This window comes from Bombus fervidus, chromosome 4 (genome assembly GCF_041682495.2).
Source record: "Bombus fervidus isolate BK054 chromosome 4, iyBomFerv1, whole genome shotgun sequence".
Lineage (NCBI taxonomy): Eukaryota > Metazoa > Arthropoda > Insecta > Hymenoptera > Apidae > Bombus > Bombus fervidus.
Window position 1 is genome coordinate 9,384,865 of NC_091520.1, and position 25,005 is coordinate 9,409,869.

At 42.0% G+C, this 25,005-nt stretch overlaps 1 protein-coding gene across 5 annotated transcripts in view; it reads left to right on the forward strand.

The window, feature by feature from the left end:
• Dachs (unconventional myosin-IXb-like dachs) overlaps window positions 1–25,005 on the forward strand; it is a 90,849-nt gene that overhangs the window by 35,646 nt on the left and 30,198 nt on the right. The window lies entirely within an intron of this gene.

Here is a 25,005-nt window from a genome sequence, read left to right on the forward strand (position 1 = left end):
TTTACACTTCAGTATTTAAAATATATTTTCTACCTTACAATTTATCCACGCGTTCCTTTGTATTCACATACATCTAATAACCTCAACATCACTGCATAGTGCATCGCTATATATTTGAAGAAAAATTCAATTTTCGTGTAGCCTTTTTATCTCTTAATAACAGCATATGAACTTTTCATGCAAAGCTTTCCTATAATTATACCGTTCTTTTATTATTTCCTCTAACTTTTTAATAATTTTTACGTGTCATGTAAAAAGATTCGTCTATCTCTCGGTCCGCTTCTGCTTCGAGTTTTATCCGAATAATTTCAAGCGCGTATACTGTACTTGCATTACCCTCTTAACTAGAGGAAGAAATCAATGAGGTAGATAGAGGAGATTCTTCGTTCTGATTCGAAATCTCATTATCGTTGCGCCAAGTTCTCTCGGATGCTCTCTAAGATAGCTAGCCAGGTGCGTAGATCAAGAGATAAGTTTTCTCCCCTTTAATCACGGACAAGGTAAACTTTTCTTTTCAACCAGTCAGTCGAAAACAGAAGGTCCCGCCGTTCTTAACCGTGCAAGAGTAACTGGCGGCGTGTTCTCAAGGAGCTGCAACTTTTCAAAAGTTTCTTAACGATCAAATCATCGGGTATCAGGGTTCGCTCATCTTCCGCGTGCATTCGAATTCTCCGGCGGAAGTCCGTCGTTCCACCCTCGAACCATCCAAAGATCTTTTGCTCTCTCTTTCGCGAGACAACATCCTGAACGTTTAATTAAATATTCATTCCTCGAGACGCGGCAGTATCTGCTCGAAAAATCAACCCCTTTGTCTATAGTCGAATTATCTAACTGTGTAGAAAGCAATAGTTCGCGAGAGTTTGAGCTCGTGTGCTTCATTCACTTCGATTCTTGTGTCTTTATAATATCTTTGCTAAACTGTTGAATATTAAATAATTTCTTGGAAATTATCGGGATCAGAGGACTAATGAATTTTCTATAATTTCTAATTGGCGGACTCGAGATAAACTTCCCTCTTAGTTGTTCTAGGGTTAATTCTCGAAAGCAGGACGCTAGATTAATTTTGATTCAGATATTTCAAGTTTATCTTTTCTAAGTCTCATCGACAAAAGATCTAATCTTTTAAATGAATTTTATCATTATATAGAGATATGAGTATAAAGTATATTAATTCGACTCTGCGCCTTGTTACTATATAAAATAAACGTTCAACGTTTTTGACAGAGATGAGCCACCACCCTCCGGGCAAGGGTTAATACGATTCGATTGTGTTATATGCTATCCACCAATTCCTCGCCGGATTGGGAAGAAAATGAAACCTGCCGATTACCACAGCGTGGAATACGCAATTACGAGTAAATTCCGTGGTGACGTTCGGTTGTTTTCCAGATCAGAAAATAAAGGCTGCGTAATTACGGGGATGGCATTACACCGTGTTTTACAATCAACGTAATCACAACTCGGTCGTAGCCAAAAACGATCGAACAATTAACGTTCGCGTATCGGAGTCCGCGTTTTATCATATTAATCGTCGAACCACGTTTCATGAAAATGCTTTCTAGTCGTGTATTATTTTCCAATCTCGCGACGTTTATTTATCATCCGCCTCTTGAAAATCGAATAGCGAATCATTCGCCATTTCCTTTTCGTTTCTAGAATAGACAACGCTTCCGTCTCGCCCTTAACTTTCTTCATGCAACTTGTTCCATTTGTCGCCGTTGTCGTATCGCGTCAGCAAGTCACGCGGACAGAATCACGCCAGTGCACTGGCACTCTGGTGATAAAAGAACGGGCGGATATAACCTGTAAACGGAGGAACATGGTGCAGACAAAAAAAAATTTGATAAAGCACCGGCAATTTTATACAGCGGCCCCCATTGAATATTCCGCGCGCGACGTCGCGCTCGAAACATTTCGAGTTTATCGGTTTATGCCGCGAAATTGATCGGGTCACCGTGAAGATTTACGTTGTTCGCTAATTCCGCTGCGGTGATCGATTCGACGCGATTTCCAGCCGAGGAACGTTGAGGAATAGTTGGCGGTAATATGATTATTTCCATAGGATTTTTAACACTTTTAACTGGGTCGCTTTTTAACCAGCCTCTGTTATACGTCACGGAATTAAAAATTAATAAAGATAAATGAACACCTGGCTTGATTGCTTTTAATCCTAAATTAGCGAGGCTAAATATAATTTATCTTTCTTACATTTTTATAATATTCCACGATATCATTGTTGGTACTTTTATCAAAATTGCATCACGTTTGAGATTAATCGTCTCGATTCAACAGATCAGATGCTAAGCTTTTCGATGTATTACTAAACGAAGTTTTGGGTTCGTGTGAGATAGCTCGATCGTAGAACGAACGTCACTCTGAACGGACAGACTAATTGGAGAATTCAACGGAACGATCAGCAATCAAAGACAGTAACGCGGAATCGTGGGCCGTGAAACGGTCACGTAAACTTATGTTCACCTGGTGTCAGTCGTGGATTCACGTAATTAGCGTGCTCGCTGGTAATGAAACCCCCATTATGGGTTGGGCCGTCGGTTAATTAGGTTGCACGTTGATTTATTGCGATCGTGAGGTGTTCGGATGATAGAGGCGTGTGGTTGCATCCTACGCGTCGCTTCCTTCCATTGAAATATAAGGGAAAACACAAAAGAGTCGTTTGTCTCGTAATTGAAAGCGTTGCGATGACGGTGCCTCGTTTGGTGTTCTTCGTCGGTGAACAAGAGGGTAATAAGTTGCAGTTATGCAATGGCAGATGAGTATTAAGATTGATTTCTCAAGTAGAAATAGGATCGATGTAATACCAAGTATCCGTTGAAAGGAAGTAGAACAGTGCAGGCCGTTGCCGGTTAATGAGTATCTTGACAAGTTAAAAGTATTTTTAACAAGTTTCCACGATGCGGGTCGAGTGTACTCCAACGAAATTAAAAGTAATCATTTCGAAAATATTTATTGATAAAACACTCGAACTGTGCTTCGTTCGACGAAATAAGCAGCTACTTCTAAAAATACAGTACCGCGCGAAGTTTTATTAGTGAATCCTTGATCTATGACTCTTTTTTTTTAAATGCTTCGATGCGTGGAATATACAGAAAATGAGTTAGAAAATTACCGAGGAAAAAAATTTCTCGACGAAACTTTTTTTCTTCGAGCTATTTGTTAGCTTGTTAAGAAATTACCGATTCTTGGACAATTATTTTTTTAGAAATAACAATGGAATTGAAATAAAACATTTCACGTTGTACATTCTTATATTCCACCGCAAAAAGTAAAACATTCCCATTTGTTAGGTCTAAGACCTTTATACAGTACCGTATGTCTCGTACTATAAAACGCGATCGATATATCGAATAAAAATGACCGTACTAGAAAAGAGAAGAAATTTTTGGCAGATTGCCACGTCAACGAAAGGAAACGTCGTTGACCAGTTGGCTGCACAACAGGTCTTGAATTTACTTAGCCGTGCGATAAATCATAGCGCGTGCTTCTCTCTGTATCGCTGAGGGATTCTAAGCATCGTTCTTGCGCGCACGCGTGCTTATTCTCAGATTTATTCGGGCAAAGCTATGGACATATTTGTTGTGAAAATTGATATTTCGAGCGTGGCGGCAGGACTGTTTGACGCTGTCTCGTGTGTCGTGTCCACCAACCGAGACGAATAAAATCAATTTCCGGGTCCATTGAGCGTCCGTCATGTCGGTTCTGCGTGCGGAAGGATGCACGTGATCGCCTTTTCCTACGCTTCGCTACGCTTTTATAATAATTTATCGTAGCTTCCGGGCTTCGTCAGGCGTTATGGTTATCGGTAGGCAACCATAATGAACACCATGTCCAAGGATTTTTACGTCCAATTTTCGAGTTTAATCGGAACTCTTTATGGCGCACAGAGATGATAAGTCAAGCAACAATCTTTTGTGGTTGCAAATTATTAAACAAACCAACTATGCTTTTAAGTAATGATATATATTAAACATGTATTAAGTAATAATATATATCATACATGTGGAATATACATATAGTACAATTTGAAATTACGTGTATTAAGGATGTGAATTAAACATCACGAAATTGTGGGAAAAGATTTCATAATAATATATTCAAACTCATATGTAAATTTTTATAACACAAATAAGTATCGTTTATTAATATACAGCATTATAGGTACCGAGAAATGGATTCATAATCGACATGTTAATTCTAATTATTAATGTATCTACAATATCTATAGTAGCCCCAGTATTAAACCAACTAACCACTCTGAACAATTTCATGCAAGAAATTATCGTGATACATACTAGAACTAATCGTGCAACATTGTTAGATTGAGAAACAAGGAACATATGAAAAACATGATTGTCGGCTTAATCCGATATTAAATTGAAACGCGTCGATTCAAGGCGTTTATCCTGTTCAACGAAGTATGTGTTCTGCCTGCGACCACGCGAAATAGGGATTAGTCGGTCGAGTCGTGAATTATTTTAACGACGCAATATAGGGGATCGGGCAACGGTTCTATTATAGGATTGTCGCAGAGTTGAATGCCGTGGATTTCTCTTTGTCTGGTTTTGGTGTTGCCATTGATTCGTTGAAAAGATAAACCTCGTGAAATCCAAATGGAAGCTTCCCCGTATCATACACGAGAATCTCGAGATCCTTTAAAATCCGTCGTTTACCGTGGATCATCGAGCAATTTCTCAACAAAAGGAACATTTGTTGCGATCGGTGAATACCCATCATAAGGATCGTTCAAACAATTATGACTGCGAGCGTGACGATTTTATGGATGACGTTTATTTCAATGTTTTCTTAATTATCACGCGAAACCGAAGTTAATCGAAGGCAGTCCCTGTTAGGTCTATTTTATTTGGTACAATTTCTTTCTCTAATCGATTGATATTGCTGAATTCTGCTTTTTAGCATTGCCATTGCGAAGAGAAATTCCAAAAATTTCCTTAATATTTCTTTTCTCACTACATATTTTTTCTATATAATAGATATAAATTCTATAATATAATTTCACGAAGTACAAAAAGATTGAAATATCTTTTTCAAGTTATGGAAATTCTTCCACGCGCCTCTGATTTCTGTAGTAAGCTTCTATGAAATATCGTGATACATTCTTTGAACCTTGTCAAAATAATATGTAGATTATTTTATCTATATTCCCCAGGTATATTGCGTTGTCGTATAATTTCGTTATAGTTAACAATCTCTTTCCTGATTATCGTAGCTGTTCCTCGTGTAATTGTGTGAAAAGGAAAAGACCTATTACCTTTGAAAACCAATCCTCAGCCAAAGGTCGTATATTCGAAAATTTTCCACTGACCAAGAAGAGGAATTTGTTCTCGCCGATCACGGGGCGAAAAGTTGAAGTAAAGTGAGAAATTCTCGCGGCAATCGTGTCTCAGGATAATATTGATCGCGGAATACTGGCGCGGCGCTAGGATTAAATATTTGACGACGACTTCCTATCCACGGCCAGATTCTTTATTTGGGGTTCGATAACGGTGTTTGTCAGAGGAACGGGGATTAAAAGTGGCGTCCGTACAAATTGTAATTACACGATTAAATTACTAGTGGTTTCTTTCATTTTTCGTCCCTCTTGAATTTATCGTAAGAATCAAGGGTTGATTTACTTCGAAAACAGACCGGCTTCCAAGCAGGAAGTCTGCGATCTGCTTTTTTACAAACTCAAGATGACTTCGTATAGATTATGTCGTAGTTATCGCAACCAACCGTATGTTACCCTTTTAACACGTTATGGAGATATCTGGCGTTTCGTATTTCACAGTCAGGGGTTTTTAGATTTTTATCGCTTCTTCATTAATAACCTTGGGATACAATCCACTCCTTTTTGTTTTAACTATTTCTAAAGGCGGTAGCTTTTCCTTAAATATATCATATTTCGATGTTAAATTAAAATCTGCTTTTACTTACTTTTAAACGAAACCACAAGCGATTTCAAACTATTTCATATAACAAAATTACTATCTACCGATCATAATAAATATCGATAATAAAATGACCGCAATGCGTTGAATTTCTATCTGTCAGGATATTATGTCGGTTGCCGTTGTTCCGATGGTTTGGTCGCGAGGGGTTGGTCTTTTCTTCGAAAAAGAGACTTAGACGGACGAGCTCCCCTAGGAAAGAGAGAAAAGAAAGAAGGGCGAGGATGGAAATTTCATCGGGATTTATTAGCCACGGGAAATCGACTGGGGCTCGTAATGACCGAGGCATTACTAATGGAGCGCGAGGGGGGTAAAAAAGGGCGGAACTGGCTGCCAACGTAACAACGCTGATGCAAAAGCGAACAAAATGCCGTCAGGTGTTGCACCCATAAATCACACCGCGTACGTACCACCTTTCTCAGTCTTCGTCGTGACGTGGCGCGGCACATTGCCGCTGTTTCGCGGCGCGTTGCATCGGCCACCGATGAATTCGATAAATAAAACATGCACTGGGAACCGGGTCACCTCGGCTTCGAGCACAGATTTCCGCGCTGATGGTCTTGGTCTTAATTTAACTACGTGGTCTTTTCATACCACAAATTTTATCTTACATCGTGTAACGTCATTCAAAATTTAACAGTCTGTATTCTTTCGCTGATTGAATTTTTTTAGCAACATCGATTTCTTTTGACGAGTTATGAATGTATAAGGAAGCTTCAGTTTCTAACGATGTCTATTTTATTTTGTACACAAAATGTATTTCTATATCCCCATGAATCAAAATGTATCACGCACCAGGTAACTATTCAAAATGCACCTGTAAAATTCGCTTTTCACATTTTTGGTCGTGGTTGTCAGTACTTCGAAACATCAGAGAAGTGTGCGCATTTTCGACCGTAATTCATAATTCTATTAAACTGGCCAAAGAAAAGAGAGGACCATTTTACGATGGTGGTATAACGTTTGATATTTTTTTAATTTTTGCAGCGTTCCCCCTTTATAATATTTTCCAATATTTGAATTGTGCTGCTTTCGCGTAATTTTGAGTATTTTTTCACCGGCCATTCTTGTGCAATCGTCTATTTCTAGAGTAGATGTAATTTTGTTTTTATATGGACACGAGGCACGACTTCATTTCCATCGGTGACGTCTCGAAATTGCTGATTTAACGTCGTCTATGAAATACTCGTTCCGCGTTTCGCCAACGGCCGCCTAATGTAAATGTATGATAACCACGATAGAAAGTGTCTCTCACCCTCTAGCTCGTGTTATTCAACGGACCGTCGTGAATAGGAGGCAGACATTCGTCGCGTAAATAGGTTCGCGCGGTGTAATACGCTCGCGCGTTACATGGGTCACGTTACGTGAAAGAATTTACAGCTGGACGAAAACCAGCGCAAGAACACGTGGAGGGGGGAACCGGAAAATCGATTCGTGTTTCGGCATCGCGAATTTTATTCTACGAGACATCAACTGCGACATTTTTTTTAAAGAAAATACTAAATCGTACGTCTGTATTTTTTGATCAAAACTACTTCTCACCAGAGCGAGTTTACTAATCGGAATACATCGAGATACGATGTTTTCGATATTGATTTTTAAAATTATTATTCTTTCAGATCGTATAAAATTTTCGTACGGCTGACCAGCACTTTGGTTCGAACGATGGTACTGCTAGAAGAAAATTTAAAAGCTTAACGATAGATAATAAGTTTACTAGTAGCACTCTCTTTAATTTGACCGCGGTGTAATTGAATTTCAATTCATAAAGAAAGAGTAGTAAAAAAATCCAACGCTTCAACGTTTCAAAATCCAACATATCAAGCGAGAGATACAGAGAAATTTGATATAAATCATATTGCAGGGGCACGATTTCACTCAGTCCTTGATATTTCGGGTATTAAAATTAAAATTTAACCTTTCCTAAATAAATCAGACGAAAAGATAGCGAATTTACATAACCCTGTAATTTACCTGACGATTTTCGCGGTGTTGCGAACTTTCCAGCGACTCTACGAACACTCGATAATTCCACGACGTTTGAAACAGTAGCGTTTCACCAGCGAATCGGCAATAAATCGCACGCGATCTCGTAGCTCGGAGTCGAGGGTCGCTATTGACCAGAGAGAGTTCTCGTGGCGGAGGGACGATTGCATGGTGAAGTCCCACGCACGTCGTTCGTATCATTAATCAGGGAATGCCTAGGGACGAGAAGTTTCGTCGCCCGAGCGACGGAACCTTATCTCGGACGGCGTAATTTTTAAGGGAACCATCGGTAATTACAAGGCATTATGAAGCATCGATGCGAGCCGCGGCCTCGTTATAAATCAAGACGGATTCAACGCGCGTCCCGTGCGCGAGAACCGAGACTCCTACGAAGCGGAGAGATAAATCACTATGGCGGGCCGTAGCTGTGCCATTCAGGAGGAATGGTAAGGGAAGGGAGTTTGAGGTCGACGAGTCTCTTTTAAAATTCGTCGATTTCCTATATACTAACACGGTGGTGGACGTCGAACTCGACTACTCGCGTTTTATCTGCTTTATCAGGTTTTCAATGGGACGTCCGATACGGTGCCATTGTTCGGGCATAATTAGATCGTTGGCCCGCCGGATCCGCGTGTATTTATTGCCTTCTATGCGCCACGCTTGGCCTGCAGGTGGTGTGGTATCGCGTGTGTACGCGTGTGTGAGCACGCGAAACACAGGGCCCGGTCACGGCAAACGGCAGGCGATAACTCAGCCAGCAGGTATATAATTATCAAACTGCGTAATTGTTAATTATTGTGCCATTGTTGGCGACCGGTAATTAATGCGGTGCCAAACTCCCTCGGTACGTGTCTCACGCGATCGCACGATTGATCGGCGGACCCTTGCCGCATCCGCCCTCGAACGACCGTTAAGTGCAGGGGAATGGAAGAAAGTTAAACAGTTTCTTCTCATTTCACGCAACAGTCGTGGAAAATAATGGATGCATATATTTCCTTGCGTTCCTTCTATCAATGATAATGTTATTTGCTACGGTACTTGCCAATTGAGAACTATAAAATAGCGTGATACCGTGATGAATTAGCATTTTTAGATAATTTAAGTATTAGTAATTTGATTTGATTTGGTTGGAAATGAAACAAGTTCGATGATCACATTTGCTGATGCTACGACCTTGATGACTTTCCAGTGATTTTCAAGTAATGTTCAAATTGTTGGTAACGCGTTCTAGATAATCCTGTACTTTCGTACAAACTTTCGAATTGGTTGCAATCTCGATAAAACAGTCCCTTTGAAACCATCTTTAGTTTGCCCTTGTTTTTACTCTATCGGTCTCATTCACATTAATTTATATCATATACATCTAATCTTTTAAATCTCGGGCTACTATCGGGTTAGACGTATTTTATGGTCTGTGAGATTTCACTTTCTACTTCACTTATCGAATTCCGATCTTGGTTTTCTCGGGTCATAATACACACAGGTAGCTGTTCGTCGTGGAGGTACCCGCGGAAAATAAATCCTATTGGTGGGCGGGCGGATACGATCGATCATTCCCGCTAATTAATTCATCCGTCAATTAGTAACGGCGCTATGTGTGCGTGGAACCACTCTCGCGCCTAAGAGGTCTGACCACGTGAAGGTACAGTTGGAAGAAACGAGCGGTCTGGGGGGACAGAGAGGGGTGTCGAGGGTAAGAGAAAAAAAAGGGGTGCGAGGCACCGCCACTTCGAGAATTTAATTAAACCAAAAGGAGACGACGAAGGGTAAGGCGATACAGGTTCGCAAGAAGCCTCCATCGACTTGCCTTCCTAATGGTTTTCTCGCTATACCGTGCGACGAAAACTTGCAACCCTAGCTTCCCCTATTCACCCTCCTTTCATTTTCCTTTTTCTTTGCCTCGCGAAACGATGTCGTTCTTTTAGCTGTTTAACGTTCGTGGATGCGTGCCGTTCTTCTCCTTCTCCTTCTTGAATTTGTTCTACACTCGGCTGATAAAGTTCACTCAAGTTCGCTAGGACATTTCTTATTCAAATTGTTCGCGATTTGCCGCTACAAACTTGGCGAATCTCTCGTTGGAAGTATACCAGTATAAAAGTCATTGACCCAAGTTAAAAAGGGGTTGTATGAATCTCTTTGTCGGTAGGGATCTGCGAGTAAAATGTTGCCCCGATAACGATACGTTTAAAAAGATTGTTTTTCTCTATCTACTTAGTTATACAGTGTCGTAGAAGTATGCACTCGATGATATCTATCACGTTTTTTTTAGTGGTGTATACCGCATGTGCTTGGAAAAGTACGTTAAATGTTAAAAGTACGTTGCATGTTACATAACATATTTGATGATATCTAACAATCTTCTCGCCCGTGTATTGGTCAATGTCTTGCCGTGTGATGTGTCCGATAATGCACTCCGACAGGTGCATACTTGTCAAAGCCTTGGCTTATGTCCTCTACAATATACATTTTCTCCTATCATTCTATCTCTTCTATCTCGTATCTCTTTCCCTCCCGCTTAACATAGAGACGTGGCTCGTAGACTGTTTTCCATAACTCTCTAAAATCCTCTTTTTCCGAGGAAAACTCTATGTCTAGAATTTTCATTAGATAGTCCGTTACCCTGACGCTTCATCGTTCCATTTTAACATGTAATAACTAAAAACTTACCAACTCAACGTTCTCATAATAGCATGCACTCACGCAACGAAGTATTAAACCCTGAAACCCCGTGTCGAGACGCGTCTATTTAGATACAAAGGAACGGCGCGCAGTTTTTATCGACAGGCTGACCTGATAATTAATTATCGTTCGATGGATATTACACCGGTTCTCCTTCGCGCCACTCTATTTTCCTCGGCCTACCCGGTTTACAATGCAACAACTGCCGGTACCGGAAATAAATCACGGCGTTTTCGCCCGGCCGTGGCTGGTCATTAGTCATTAGCGTGTCGCTTATTACGATTCTCTCGCAGTTGCACTGCCTGCTAAGGAGTTCAATAAATTATAATTAGATCAGGCGAGACAAGGGGTGGACGGGCTTTATAACGCCTGGATCGTTGGTTGATTCGCAGCTTCCGAGTGCATTACCGACGCCTCTATACTCTCAACAGATATAAATCACTATCGTAATGTTACACGCTGCCGACTGGCCACCGTGACTGCTCGAGTAAAGGCTTCTTTCTTCGCTCCCCTTCTAACGGTCATCTCCTTTTCTCCAGCTTCAACTGCCACTATCAGATCGGTGGCACCTCGTTACTACTCGACTTCGCTCCGTCCGACGCTCGCTCTTAATTGATTTGAAAATTGCGATCGTCGAGCTTCTCGGAGACGTCGAAAAGTGGCTTCGTAACACGCGATCCGACTTTCCCTCGTTTCATCGCGAGATAAGCTCGCTGACAGAGACTATTGTTTGTTCTTATGCTGATTTTTTCATCCCTCTTCCCTTATGTTTGATGCCTGCCAACAGGATTACAGTATTTTAATAAAATCGTGTTCGCCGTTATTGTCTGCCAACAGCCGATTCGAGTGTAAAGATTCCTCTGGATGAACGTGACAAATTATCTTAAATTCCCTGTGGCACGATTTATCATTCAGTTAATATCTCACGTTCATCTTGGGGGTTTCGAAGTTGCGATTTTGGCGAACGATTGGTACATTTGTGAACGATAATTGATCAGGGTATTAGAGGAGGAGGGGATTCGCGACTCAGGACAGGCTTAATCGAATGCAGATTAAAGTTCGCATCGCCGAGCGAAATTAGTTTTCACCGCTAACAGCATCATCGGGAACGGGGCTGCGTGACACGTTCATAAAGTTGGAGCAAAAACGAACGAATTTGGCGTGGATCCAGCGGCCTCCATCGGCCTTTTCCATATAAATCACCCCGGTACGTATCCCCTGCGATATCAGCGAGGGATTTGAAACAAAAAAATTTTAAAAGAGAAAAGAAAAGAGAAGGGGGGAAGGCCGCACGAACTTGGAACAATGAAAGCGAAGTGTTACGCAATCGAAACCGTGGTGCAACCGGTTAATCTGCGTCGTATATCTGGGGGAATCATCAAAATGACTCGGAGGCCTCCATCCACTATGCATAGACGCGTCTCGATCCGCGGTTATACGAATCTCATTTTCTCCTATAGCCACCATAGCTTCTCGTCTGACCGAGATAAGCGGTGTACTCGTTGAATCCTTAAGGATGCGCCTTGTGAAGCCTTGGCGAACCTTAAACGAGGAAGAAACGGGGCAGATAAGAGGGGCCGGGATCGTTTCGAGCTATCCTAAGGCACGTTCGTCGAAACACGGCCTCGTAATATTAATAGCGAGGGCCGTTCCTCTCTTCGGCCCTTTCCGATATCGTTCCCGGCAATTTTCGTAATCCGCGATACGGAGCTCCTCCAACTCGGTAAATATCAAAGCACTCCCCGGTTTTCTGATAGCCCCTGATCCCAACGTCCGTTTCACGCGAACTTGTCTATCGAAGGTATCGAAACTCCGGGGATTTAGTTCGAATGCTCGTCGTCTCCTAATTCGACGATGTAGGAGATCCTTCGATCCTTGTTACTGGATTAGAATATTGGTTTGAATTGATTTGGATCACTGGCATTGGCGATGATCTGTTTGTTTCCTTCATTTTATGAATGAAATTTGGATGTTTTAGGGACATTTTTCTACGCTTTTTCGTTTCCCTTCATACATCAGCTTTCTTCATCTGTAAGGTTTCACGTGTCGAATACTTTTTGTCTACTAAGGATCAGTGTGTATATGAAATATTAAGTTGACGAAACATCTTATTTGCATTATTATTTTCTTCCAATTTACATTATTGCAACAATGTAAGACAGTTATTCTAATCGATTATAGTTTAAACTTATGTATTTGCTTCTAAATTATACTTACCTAAATTTTGTATAACAGTACTTAGCGTTATTCTTGTCTCATCGATGTTATTTTGCATTATGCGAGATATTTTACACGCAAAATCAATCAGGCTCGTAAATAAAATTAAATAAAATTATATTAAATTATTGAATTTTATTTTATTATCGTAGAATTGTGACCATGAAAAGAAATTCCCAGGATTTGTTTAATATTTCTTTCTATTAGGATTCTTGAAGTGTTAAAATAAATTATCTTTTAATTCGTGGAAATTTTCCCGGTGTTCGAAAACAACACAATCTGTTATATGCATTATTAAACAAAATCTCTTCTACGTATTACATATTTCACTGTTTGTCCTTTAATAATGAATAATGTTTCCACGTTCAAATGCACTCGAATCCAGGCGAATTCAACCGAATTTCGCATAGAACAAAAAAAGAGAGATCGCCGGTTTTCTGGTTTTCAAATTCCACCGAGTGCATCGGGCGCAGTGGATAGGACCACGCGAACGATCCATCATTCCGCGTCAACGGTGCGCCATGGTACACGGGCCGGCATAATTTGTTCGCTCGATTAGATATTGAAAAGCTGTAAACCCGGTCAGTCTGGTCTATCAAGTGCGAGCGAGAGATCCTTAAACGTGGATTGTCCGAATAGAGGGAGACGCGCTACGTCTGTTCTGTCGTTTCGTCTCGATCGCGATAACGAAGATTGGATCTCCTGAAGTGTTCATAAAATAATCAACCTTGACGAGATAACGCTAGATTGAAAGGGAGAAAGTCACCTCGATTTTCATTGAACACTCGTCGAATTCCTCTTCGATCGTGTCATTCATTTTTCTATAGTATTTTTCCTTGTTCTGCTCAAAATTTCACTGCAGATTTTAAGTAAACTTGGCTGAGTTTTGAAACATTTTTAATGAAAGATTTCTATCTAGAGATTGGGACGTGTGTGTAAGTTATTTGTAAGTTCAGCTTTAGTTTTGTTTTATGTTTATAAACTATGTAAAACCAAGGTTTTGGTTTTTTTATGTCATCGGACTGAGATCAATAAATGCAATATTAAATACTAGATTAGGAGATTATATAGGTAACACGTTTGGTTCTTAATCGATCATGTTCTTCTTGTAACTCTTACATCCAGTTTTTACGAATTCTTGCATCGTTATCTCACATGAATGCGAAATTACGATCGATTGATCGTTTTCTTCAGAACGTAAATTAATCATCGTATCTTATACGAAGCTATGAAGTGTCCCAATATTAGAACGAGGGGATTAGAACGTTATGGACGAGGGTATATCTTGTATACAGGATATTCCAGATCTTAACCGACAAACTTTGCTGGCATGTTCGGGCAGTTATTTTCAGCAAAAAATGTTATATATACCATGGGTCGATTCGTCTTCGTTTTCGAGATATGGGAGTAGTATAAACCACAGATAATCAGATGCATTCAATCTACTTAACTTTTAACCATAATCAGTTATTTCAAACTATTTTTTACACTGTTTTATACTGATTTAGACTGGCATAAATTGTTCAAAATGATCAATCGATACCAAACATAAACATCAGAAAATATACAGCTCGTTCCAACGAGTACGGAATTAATATGCTAATCGGAAAACTATCAGTATTTTTGTCTACATTTTCAAAACGAAAACGAATCGATCTATAGTGTATATGTATAATATATTTTTTTCAAAATGAGCTTCCAAACTTGCTGGTAAAGTTTGTTGGTTGAGATGTGGAACATCGATTAGTTCCACAGTCGATACAATGGTTGATATGATTTGACATTTGAAATTAAAAGAATCTATTTGACGAAAAATTGAGGGGTTCGAAGAACGTAGAGACATTAGGACGATACAATGATTAGATTCGGCAGATTACGTAGAACATAGTAGGGGAAGATAAGATAGGGATAATATTTAAAAAGATGTTTATCTCTCGGTCGATTTACCACGCTTTTATGTAAGACCGTTGGATCGTTTCGTGGTGAATCGATCTCGATTTGATGTTACTTCCACGCGGTGGAGCACGAGTGCATCGCACCGTAACTGTGAGCAGAGAGCCGCGGCGCAAAAAGTTGGGTGGGCCTCCATTGTTACGCAGGCTGGTCGTTTCGCCGGTCGATGTCTCTTCGATCCATCCAATTAAATGTCCGTCGAAGCTGAAGGGGGAAACAGGGTTAGGAGAAAGGGAGAAAAGCGATCCAGCAGAAACATCCAAATACGTAGAACTTTGCTTCGAGAAAATATTGATAGAACATATGGTGAGGCCAAAGTTTACACGTTCCGGAGTTGAAATGGCAATTCGAAACGTATAGCGGAAAATAAGGAACTCGGCAATAATTTGGAGGGAGAATTTCGGAAAAGCAAAACTTTCTACCTTTCGCGTAAGGTGTCACCGGGCAACTTTATATTTTAATCCACAAATAACTTTAACAACCAGAGATTCAAGATGTTGCGATAAGACACGCGCAACTCTTAGTGTCAGCATTTAACGATCCACGATTTATAGTGATGCTGTATCGCTTCCATCGAATTACCTTCGAACGTCGCCCAGGCATATTCTACCAACTATTCCAAAAGCATCTCGAGGCGACTTCGATAAATCCCGAAACGTGTTTCGTTAAATCTGACGTCTGAAATAAGATACGAAAAGCACGAGGAAGAGACGCAAAGCGGATCTGCAGCGAAGAAGCTTGGAATTCGAACGGACGCGAGATGAAGGAATTCATCAGTCGGCGAAGATGTCCGTGGCATTTGATCTGGTCCATCGTTGTCCACGCGTTTCTCGTTGCCTCGGTTCTTTGTGTCCCCGTTCTGGTCGCGCGTTTGTCCAGAATTCTACCGGTTACGAGCAAAAACCGATGAGCTCTTGCCGGCACTTGGCGGTCGCCGCGGTCCTGGAATAACGCTGCGGTTTATCAGGAAAGCAGCGGCGTCGTGAACGCATCCTGTGTCGGATGGTCGCCGTTTAAAAAGCCAGTCGGCCTGATTCAACACGGTTGACACGTGTTACTCCCGGTGAACCAGGCCAGGGCTGCCGTGAGTTATAAAGTGTCGAGTTCCGTGCGTCGTCGTTGGAACGCTCCGGATAGATCAATTTGCCCCTTGGCGCTGATACAGCGTGAATTTTTGTTGGATATAATTGGACGGCCGACAGATGGTGTCTGGGTTAGACTGTCGTGGAACGGTCGATTCGATGGAAGAAGCTTGTGGATGTCTTACAAGTTGTCCAGCCGAGGATTATCTAATCAATTACGTCTAGAATAGGTGGAGAGGATAAAAACGAGCGCAGGAAGAAACGTATGAGGATTCCACGGGTAATTTGTTCCTTCCTAGAGGTTTCATTCTTCGTCGACTCGTGTTCCCGAGACTCGATTGGCCTCGTTTATGTTCGAGTCGAAGAGGAAACGCAACCGGGATCAACGAGTTTACCGGAGTAAACGCGGTACGACGCAACAACGAGAGGATTCGTGGGGACCAGAGATAGGCCTTGGACGGGCTTACGGGCCCATCCGTCACCCGCTGACACCGGACCCGATGCGTTTTTGTCTCCCTCTCGGGCCCTTCTGGCCGACTTCTGATTCGCCGCCCCGCATCCTGCCAACGAAACCGCCAGAAAAAATTCGTACTCGTTCAGGACGTCAGCGTCACCGCGATCTCCCAGGGATCGTCGGTCTCTGCCCTGAAACGCGATCCTACCTCTTTCGTTTTTGTTTTTGGGAAAAAGCTTCCACGGGACAAGTCCTTCGTTTACATTTTCGTTATGTGGTACAGTTGCTGTAATCATTATAGCAGCTTCTTTTTGGTGGTTGAAACATTATCCTTTTTATTAAACATTACGGATGCTACAATAATTTCATTTTTATTATCGATAATGTATGAGTTCTATGTGAATAGTCAAGAGCTCAACTTTTTGTGGCTCTTTTCAAAAAGAGGAAGGTGATAAATTTTCAAAGAAGCTTTCTATAAAACCATTATCCCAGAAAAGTATTTATTTAAGAAACAACAAAGCATCATTCTCGAGAGTATAACCTTCCTTTCGCAACTGTCTTATAAAATTCCACCAATTTTCGTATCTGCTTTAGACACCATCTGTTCGAATCGTATCTTTGGGAAAATTCGAGAACGGAAGCTGAAGATCCTTCTGGCCGTCGCAATAATTGCCAAAAATCTTCGAACAACCGAATGCTCTCCTCCAGGTTGGAAAACGACCTTTACCTCTACCCCTTTGGAATAGCGAAAAGTAAATGAAATTTAAAGGATACAGAGGGTCTGTGATCGAACTTTATTTCACGCTGGCTGACACAAAGTGGCCGCGTCATCGTTCGCGCGGACGGCAAAGGCGCGTCGTTCGCTCGATAATAGGAACCGCCTGCGAAAGGGATTCAGCGCGCCGTACCGCGCAAATGGGACGTCCCTGTTCCACGACTTATCGGCTGATAAGCGTCGCGACAAAAACGAGAGAGAGAAAGAGGCGAACGGCCGCTAATCCAGTTTTCTGCGAGCCTTGATTGCGCGACGCCGCCCACCCTGCACGTCCAACTTCAGCGTATCGCCGATCTCGAAAGCCTGCCCTAATTAAAATACTCGCTTGCCAGAGGATGCGCTCTCGCCGAATCTCCTTTATCCGAATATTTCCTCTGCACGTTCCTCTTTTCGATTTTGTTATTTCGATTATCGTCGATGCGAAGGTTTTATGGGTTCCTGGTACAGGATTTTTATATCGGCCGGGTAAGGTGAGAAGGCACGCGGGGGTGTATTACTTCAGAAATTGCTGTGTACGGTCGGACTATCCAGGCTAAATTAGAGATCAGAGTTTTATGTCAGTGGTTTAACCTTTTGCACTGCACTGGTGTCGTTACAGAGATATTGATAAAGCGAAAATTGTTTCTTAAATGAGAGGAGGAAACTTAACGTAAAAATAAACATTTACAAATATTTTCTTTCTAAGATAGAATTCTTGGAAGTAAAAAAAATACCATAAGATGTGTTACTTAAGAAATTGCTGTATGTGCTGGGATTTAAGGCTAAATCAGAGATTAGAGTTTTATGTCGGAAGACAGCGGTTTAACCCTTCGTGCTTCTCTGGCGTTACTTGTATTGTCCCCATTGATAAAGACTGGAAAAGGGATGAAGATTATTGTAGGAATAAATTTACAAACCTATAATCCGTGTCTTTTCGAAACAAAACCTTGGAAATGAAAAATCACGTGGAGATGTGGTATTTTAAAAAAATTGCTTAGAATTCTACTATATCAATAGTCAGGGGTTTAATCCTTTATAGTTCACCGACGTTTCTTGCATTGTTTTCACCGATAAAGGGTAGAAAAGGGGAAGAGGATACTGTAGAAATTTATAACCTTTTTCTTTTCGAAACAAAACTGGAAATAAAAGGGATACCGAGCAATATGAGATTTAAAAAATTAATGCCTGCAATGGAATTATTGAATTTCAATTAGAAACCGATGGATTTATCGCGTGCAATTTTTTGCGGCCGTTCTCTCAGCCAATTTTCTGAGTAACCTCGCTTTTTTACGGACGATCGTGCGTTACCCGGTAATATGTAAAAAGCCCGAGGCAAACGAATAAGCAAATGAATGTTAAATATTTGAGATAGAACGATCGATCATGATGTTAATCGTTGGCGATAGGCAAATGACCGGCTTTTTTGCAGCAACGTACGAGCAGGTAATAGCTATCACTCGCTGTAGCTAATTATCGAGCGATTAAAATGCTTTACATGTACTTCGGTATTTTTTTCTTTCTTTTATCCTTTTTAATTTCTCACGTACGGACCGGAAAAGGGCAAAGTAATTTTCACATGCAATTTCGAAGTCATCGTTAACAGTGACGGATAAAAATAAAAATAAAACGTACACGGTGAAAATGAAAGATCGCGGACAGAGTAATCGTTGTCGATTAAACTAATCGCTTTACACGTATTTCGTGGCCAAACGATAACGAGCAATCGCTGTCAGCCAGGCTGTCTAATCGAAGGCGTGACTAATTAACGTGTTTAGACACACGAGGAGACTTTGTCACCGTGATTATCTCTATATTTATCCGGGAGAGGGTCGCTAACGAGGCCGATGATCAAGAAATTCTTGCACGACTCGATGCAAATCGAAACTCGCTCTTTAACCAACGCGATTTCACGCCACGATTATTGTTGATTACGCGTTTCATCCGGCACGGTCGGTTACTTGCCGCGACTAATTATCTCTTTCGATTATATTAGCCTCAGTCCCGATTACGTCGGGGATATCCCAAGTATTGTTACGATCGTGTTATCGCCATGGAACGCGGACAATTTCCCCCTGGAAAATTCTCCACAGTATTCGTATCGCTGTACCACCGATCCCAGCAATTTTCGATTCAATTAGGTTAATACTCTACGGCTCTTTTATCGGAACGCTCGCCACATTCTACCTATTAATTTTCGCTCTGTTCATTGTCGAAATTCGCCGGGACAGGAATGAGGTTATCGTCCGGTGGAAATGGTGATATTATTCTTGTAATTCTCGTGGTAATTTAGGCCGCGTTGGCTTAGTATTCCACGAAAGCAATGCGGGGACATCATCTTCCATTGGATTCTATTAAAATACCCGCGACAGTCGCATTCCAGCACTTCTAGCTGGTCGAGTAATTTCGAGAACCTACGGATGTTGGAAGGGAGAGTGTGGGTTTCGATCGTTGAAACATGATGAAAATGACACGATAGACCAACGGTGAAATTACGGTACTCTTCGATGCGAGCCGTGTAAATTATTATTGACCCAGAATCTCTCGCGCTTCTTCGCTCGTAGAAAACATCAGCGCGAGGTGCTCGCGCCATCAGTCGGAATTATCTCTCGCAGCTATATAACTTTGATATATGCGCTCTGTGTACGTGTGCTCGACTCATTACGGTAAGTCACGACCGGCTTGACTCCCTTAATCGAAGGTTAAATCGTGCCGCATGGCTCGCCACGATGTCTGTATTTTATTAACGCGCGGCCGTGAACGGTGTCCCAGGGCTATAAAGAAAAATTTACTTTTCAGTTCGAGAGTTTTGATTCATCTCGTTTTATTGGTCTCCGATTATTGTCAATGGTTTACGTCGTGCGTTGAACAACATTTGAGGATTCTCGTGTGATTTATGATCACTGGGATGAAATATTTGGATTAGATTAGATCAGATTAGAATGCTTCTGAGTGATATTGGGTGCTCTGAGTTGAACTATTTTTTCTGTTAAGATCCCCATTGATATCAGGTCATCGTTTCATAATGTTTTTCACCGAAGCTCCAGTGCCAATAGAACTCTTCTACCAGAACACAGTTTACACACTCGAGCCTCAAGTTCGAGTCATAAAAGTTTCAAGGGTCTCGTCTGCACAACTTGTCGTACAACTTCGTACTTCAGTACGCAAACCGCAGAGTGTTCAGAATTCAGTTTGCTAAAAATTATTCATCTACCATCCACAATTAGTTTCAAACAAAATCTAATTAACATCAACCCAACATCTATATGTATATCTTCTGTACCAGCGTATCTTCCCGGACATTTTCTCCAAAAGTACTGCAGATCACTAGAAAAGAAATTTACCTCAAAACACTTCTCAGAGATCGGTAACGAACCGATGGAGTACGATAAGGCCCATTTTCGAGGATCGGTAAGAAGGACTCCTCTTCGAGGTAAATCTTCGAGTTCCCTCGCTAGATCGTGCTGCAGGTACACGGGCCCCGCAGGTTCACCTGTCGTTACCTACTTTATCGACGCGGAGTTAGCTGGAAGATGGTGTAGAATGGGCCAGCCGGGCCCCCTCGAGGGAATCGAGGCTCGATCGCAACGAAACCGGTTTTGCGCGGGGCGTGCACGGCAGATCTCTCGGTGGAGATTTGAATTTCACCGCAAAGAGCGGATCCTCTTCCTCTTTCTCGCCGTCTTCGCCTTTCTCCTCTCCGCTCGGCGAGGAGAAAAGGCTCGGGGCCTGGAATGAACGAAGGGTAGCCCAATGTTTCCTCGAGAGGTTCAGCCGTGTGTTTTCGCTCGCCGCCGCGTTTATACGCGCCTTCGAACGATTACACGCTCCTCCGGCGTGGATTTTTGACGGGCCCGCCTCGAAGACTCTATCTGACCAGAAGAATATTTTGCTCATTCCTTGTTATTCCCTTCACTGTGCTGTTCGACAAGTCACGTCGAGTCAAAAGTGGAATCTATCGATGGATTTTGAGAACAGAGGGTTACGTATGTATATATGGAAGATGCTGGATGGAGAGTAGTGGATATTTGGTGTGATTCAAGCTCTCAGAGACAAGCTGCCCCGGGATTCTTTCGCTGGCCGAGTGTAAACGACACGCTCTTAAAATCTCACGCACGACAGGTGCTCCGGTGGCCACGTTGGGAGGGCCGACGCGTCCTCGAAATTCGGGCTCTCACACTTTTCGAGCATGCGCTCGTTAATCAGCCGTAAGGCCCTGCAAGTAACCTCCTTGCGGATGGTCCTTCATCGAGAACCTACTTAGTCTTTTAATGATGTACTTTCCAACAAACGATCAATCGGAGGTTCAATATAAAGCTTCTTGGAAATCTTGTCGTATATTAAGTATATATTGTATTTTTTTTACGTACGTATATTAGAGACGTTTATACAGTACCGTAGTAAAAGAGAACAATTAGGATAACGAATTAGGTTAACATAGTTTGTAAATTTCACTTTTAGAACGTTACTTGTTCCATTAACAAACACGCTATTGTCATATAGGGGAATTTATCAACAAAAATGGTAAAAATGTCGTTAATGATATTAGTTCAATTATGCAAGAGGATCCTCTGATGATAGCTCTACTTCCAAGATACAAGCTGACGATTTTTTACTTTTGTATCGTTCTGTACTGTCTAAATCTGGCAAGTTCGTGGCTAGAAATTGCCACTACCTGTAATCCTAAGGAGTTCCACGGATACCCTGGTACCCTCGACACGAAGACTCCGTGCCGAATCTCAGCGCGGCACAGCAACGAGCCGAGTTTAATCTCTGCATAATCGTGCTCTCGAGGAGGTCGGCCAGGTAGAGGGGAGGTAAAGCTGGGTCCGGTAGTGGTCGTCGGCCCCTGGTGAGAGACTCTACCTCTCTTCTTCTTTGCGGCGGCTTCCCCACGGTGTCTACTCTCGTGGAGGGTCGTAGGAGGCCCACGGAGTGGGACGCCGAGTGGTTGATCCTGTGGAAAGGGAGTCGAGGGGAAAAGGGGACCCGAGGCGGCTAAGACTAGAACTAGCGACGCGTTGTTGCCTCTCGAGCTGGCTAATCGCACGAATTTTCGAACGAAGCTTCAGTCGACAATGTTAATCATACTTCGCTGGTATTAGGATTCTCGAAACCTACCGGGATTTTTCAAACCATTAACCTAATTCTGATCACCACGTAAATGATTTTTAGATCTGTAGATGTTTGTACATTTGTCAAAATTTAGCGTCTTCAATGATTTAAAAAACCACCATTCGATTCACTTCCAATTGCTATTACCATATTATTATCTCATTACTGTTATATCACAATTCCATACTAATTAGGCTTTAGTATTTTCAATAATTCAAGAGACTCGTTACGGTAATGGTAAAATCTTCGAAATTTCGAAAAATTTAAACCGCCACGTAACTCAGATCGTAAGCTTAGACCCGCAAATAGTGAAAAATTTTATTATTCCAAATGATTGGAAATACCTTTATAATATTTGAAAGATGATGCGAAGTGGAGTAAACGCTTTATTGTTTACGGCATAGAGCGAGCGCCGGCCATGTTGGATTCCTCTCGCTGCTGTAGATCAAAATTATAAGGCGGAACATGCTTCGGGACGTCCGTTCAGGATCCTCACGAGATACCACGCTCGGCTATCCTCTCCTCCCTCTTCGTTCTCGTGTTTTTCGCGCTCTTCTCGATCTCTTGTGGTTCGCCTTGCCTCTGCCGGCCCGTCAACGAAATGAGAGCGGCATCGATCCTGTTTCAGCTCGCATCCGGTGCCTCTGCTACGCGCCTGGCTGCTTAATATCGCGAGTTTCGAGAAACCATTCATTCGGCGGACGGGTCAGGTGACGAGTATCGCGTGTCACCGCGCCAAGTCGTAGTTACTTTGCCCGCGAACCATCGAACAAGAGGGTTACCGCGGCTTCGTTACACTTTTTGCCACATGGTTCGATATGTCGAAGCGATGAAAGGGTAACAGGTGCTTCAGGAACATTGTAATGCTCGCTATACACGAAATCATTGGTTTAATACGATATTTAATTGCAGCTGCTTCTGACAGATAGCTTCTTGCGGCTCTAGAAATATTTCTTCTAATTAATGTGTCTCCATTCGTTGAGTTTTCATATGTAGAATCATCCGTTGCACAATTTTAAGGTAAATGGCGCTAAGAGGGAGTTGTTGGAAAGTGATTGTCGATATTTATTCTAATGACAGTAATTCATACTTCAAGGATACGTATGGATTTCTAAATTGATGCTAGGATATTGTGTAAGACTGTGACTGTATCTCAAGTTTTAGTGATATTTTTTGTTGCACAATTTCAACGGTATGATACTTTTGGTTCTCATGGTAGTAAATAGATAGATGTTAAACCCAAGTATATGCGCTTGATACAATCATTCGTTGTTATTAATAAATGATATATTTAGATTTTGTTTTTCTGAAAGCGTTCTTACTATACTGGAAGGCAATCCGTAATTGTTTCAAGCAATTCACTTTGGAAGTAGCTCGACGTAAATGGTATCGTTTCTTGCCCCATTGTCTGCCGCTAAAAGGCAGTTATGAAACATTCGGAAAGTAGGATATTTTGTACTCGTCGAAAGGTTTTTACAGTCAGGTACCGTGCCGTAATGCCCCTTGCCCATTAAGTTAACCGCACTCACCGTCTCGAAGAAGCATAAATCACAAGAGCAAAGGCCTTCCCTGAGTAGATACGGGTAACGACCAATTAACAATGAGCCTCTGTTCGACTTGGGTAGCAATTATCTCCTAGACATCGATGAGTTTTCGTCGAAAACATACCACTCGATATCTACACGAGCGACGCAATTCAGAGAAACTACACGAAATCCGCCGTGGAAACGTTGATAACCAATGGCCGAGTGTCTCTTATGACGCAACTAACCACGAGGCAAAAAAAAAAAAAAAAAACGAAACGTTCTAAACAGAACATTCAGCTTTTTTCCACTAATTAACGAAGGTATATATGTTCTTGTGTATTGGTTAATTGGCTACGATCAATTACACATTGACCAATTAGTGTTTCGAACGAGGCTGACTATAACCGGCATAGAAGGAAAGGAATATTATTCGGTTTTCGAAGCTTTCGAGAGAACTGAATCCCTGTGAAATTCATAGGGGAAATCGGTGTCGACCGGTGTACTAGGTTCGATATAGGAAACAAGTGTCCATCCGGTGTGCGCAATTCAAATCAGATCATGAAAGCCCGGATGATGAATTTCGAAGTGCAAGGCTGGTCTGTATCGTTCGTACCAGATGCTGTTTCCGCTATCGAACACGCGGTCTCGTCAAAAATATACCAAAAATCCGTGACTTGTTTCCACTCTGCAAAAACAGAGCTGAATCCCGGTTTTGCCGTTTCATGTCACTTTCATTTTAAAATCAACCAACGATACAAAACGAATTCATCGTAAAATGAATTCCTCGTTCTGTAATAGCGAAGAGCAGTTTAAGAATTTCATATCCAACCCCATTATCGTCGTCTTCCGTTAAAAGAAAAAAAATAAGCAGAGAGGAAAGAATTCCATCAGCTGCATTCCAGCATCGTTCCACCAGTTCCTCTGGCGTATTTGTAAACAACAGTTCATCGAACGAGCGAGAAGCCGGCGCGGCGTCGTATTCGTTGCTCGAGCGAAATAGTTTCTCGCGAGCGGAACCGCGGCGAGCCGAGGAGGTCGAGGGAGATGCCTACTCTTGAGTCTAGGGCCCCAGCCATTTTTCCATGCAGCATCCACGAGCAACGGTCCAGTCGGGGGATCAGTGCCCCCACCTCGACCGCCTGTTGCTCGACCAGACATCCTGGACCCCGGCACGCTCATGTGGTGCCTTCCACCTAACTGGCGTTCCGAGCGGCCAGGTGAGGCCGCCGCGAAGTTATCTTGAACACACCTTAGAAGAGATAGGGCCCAGCCACGG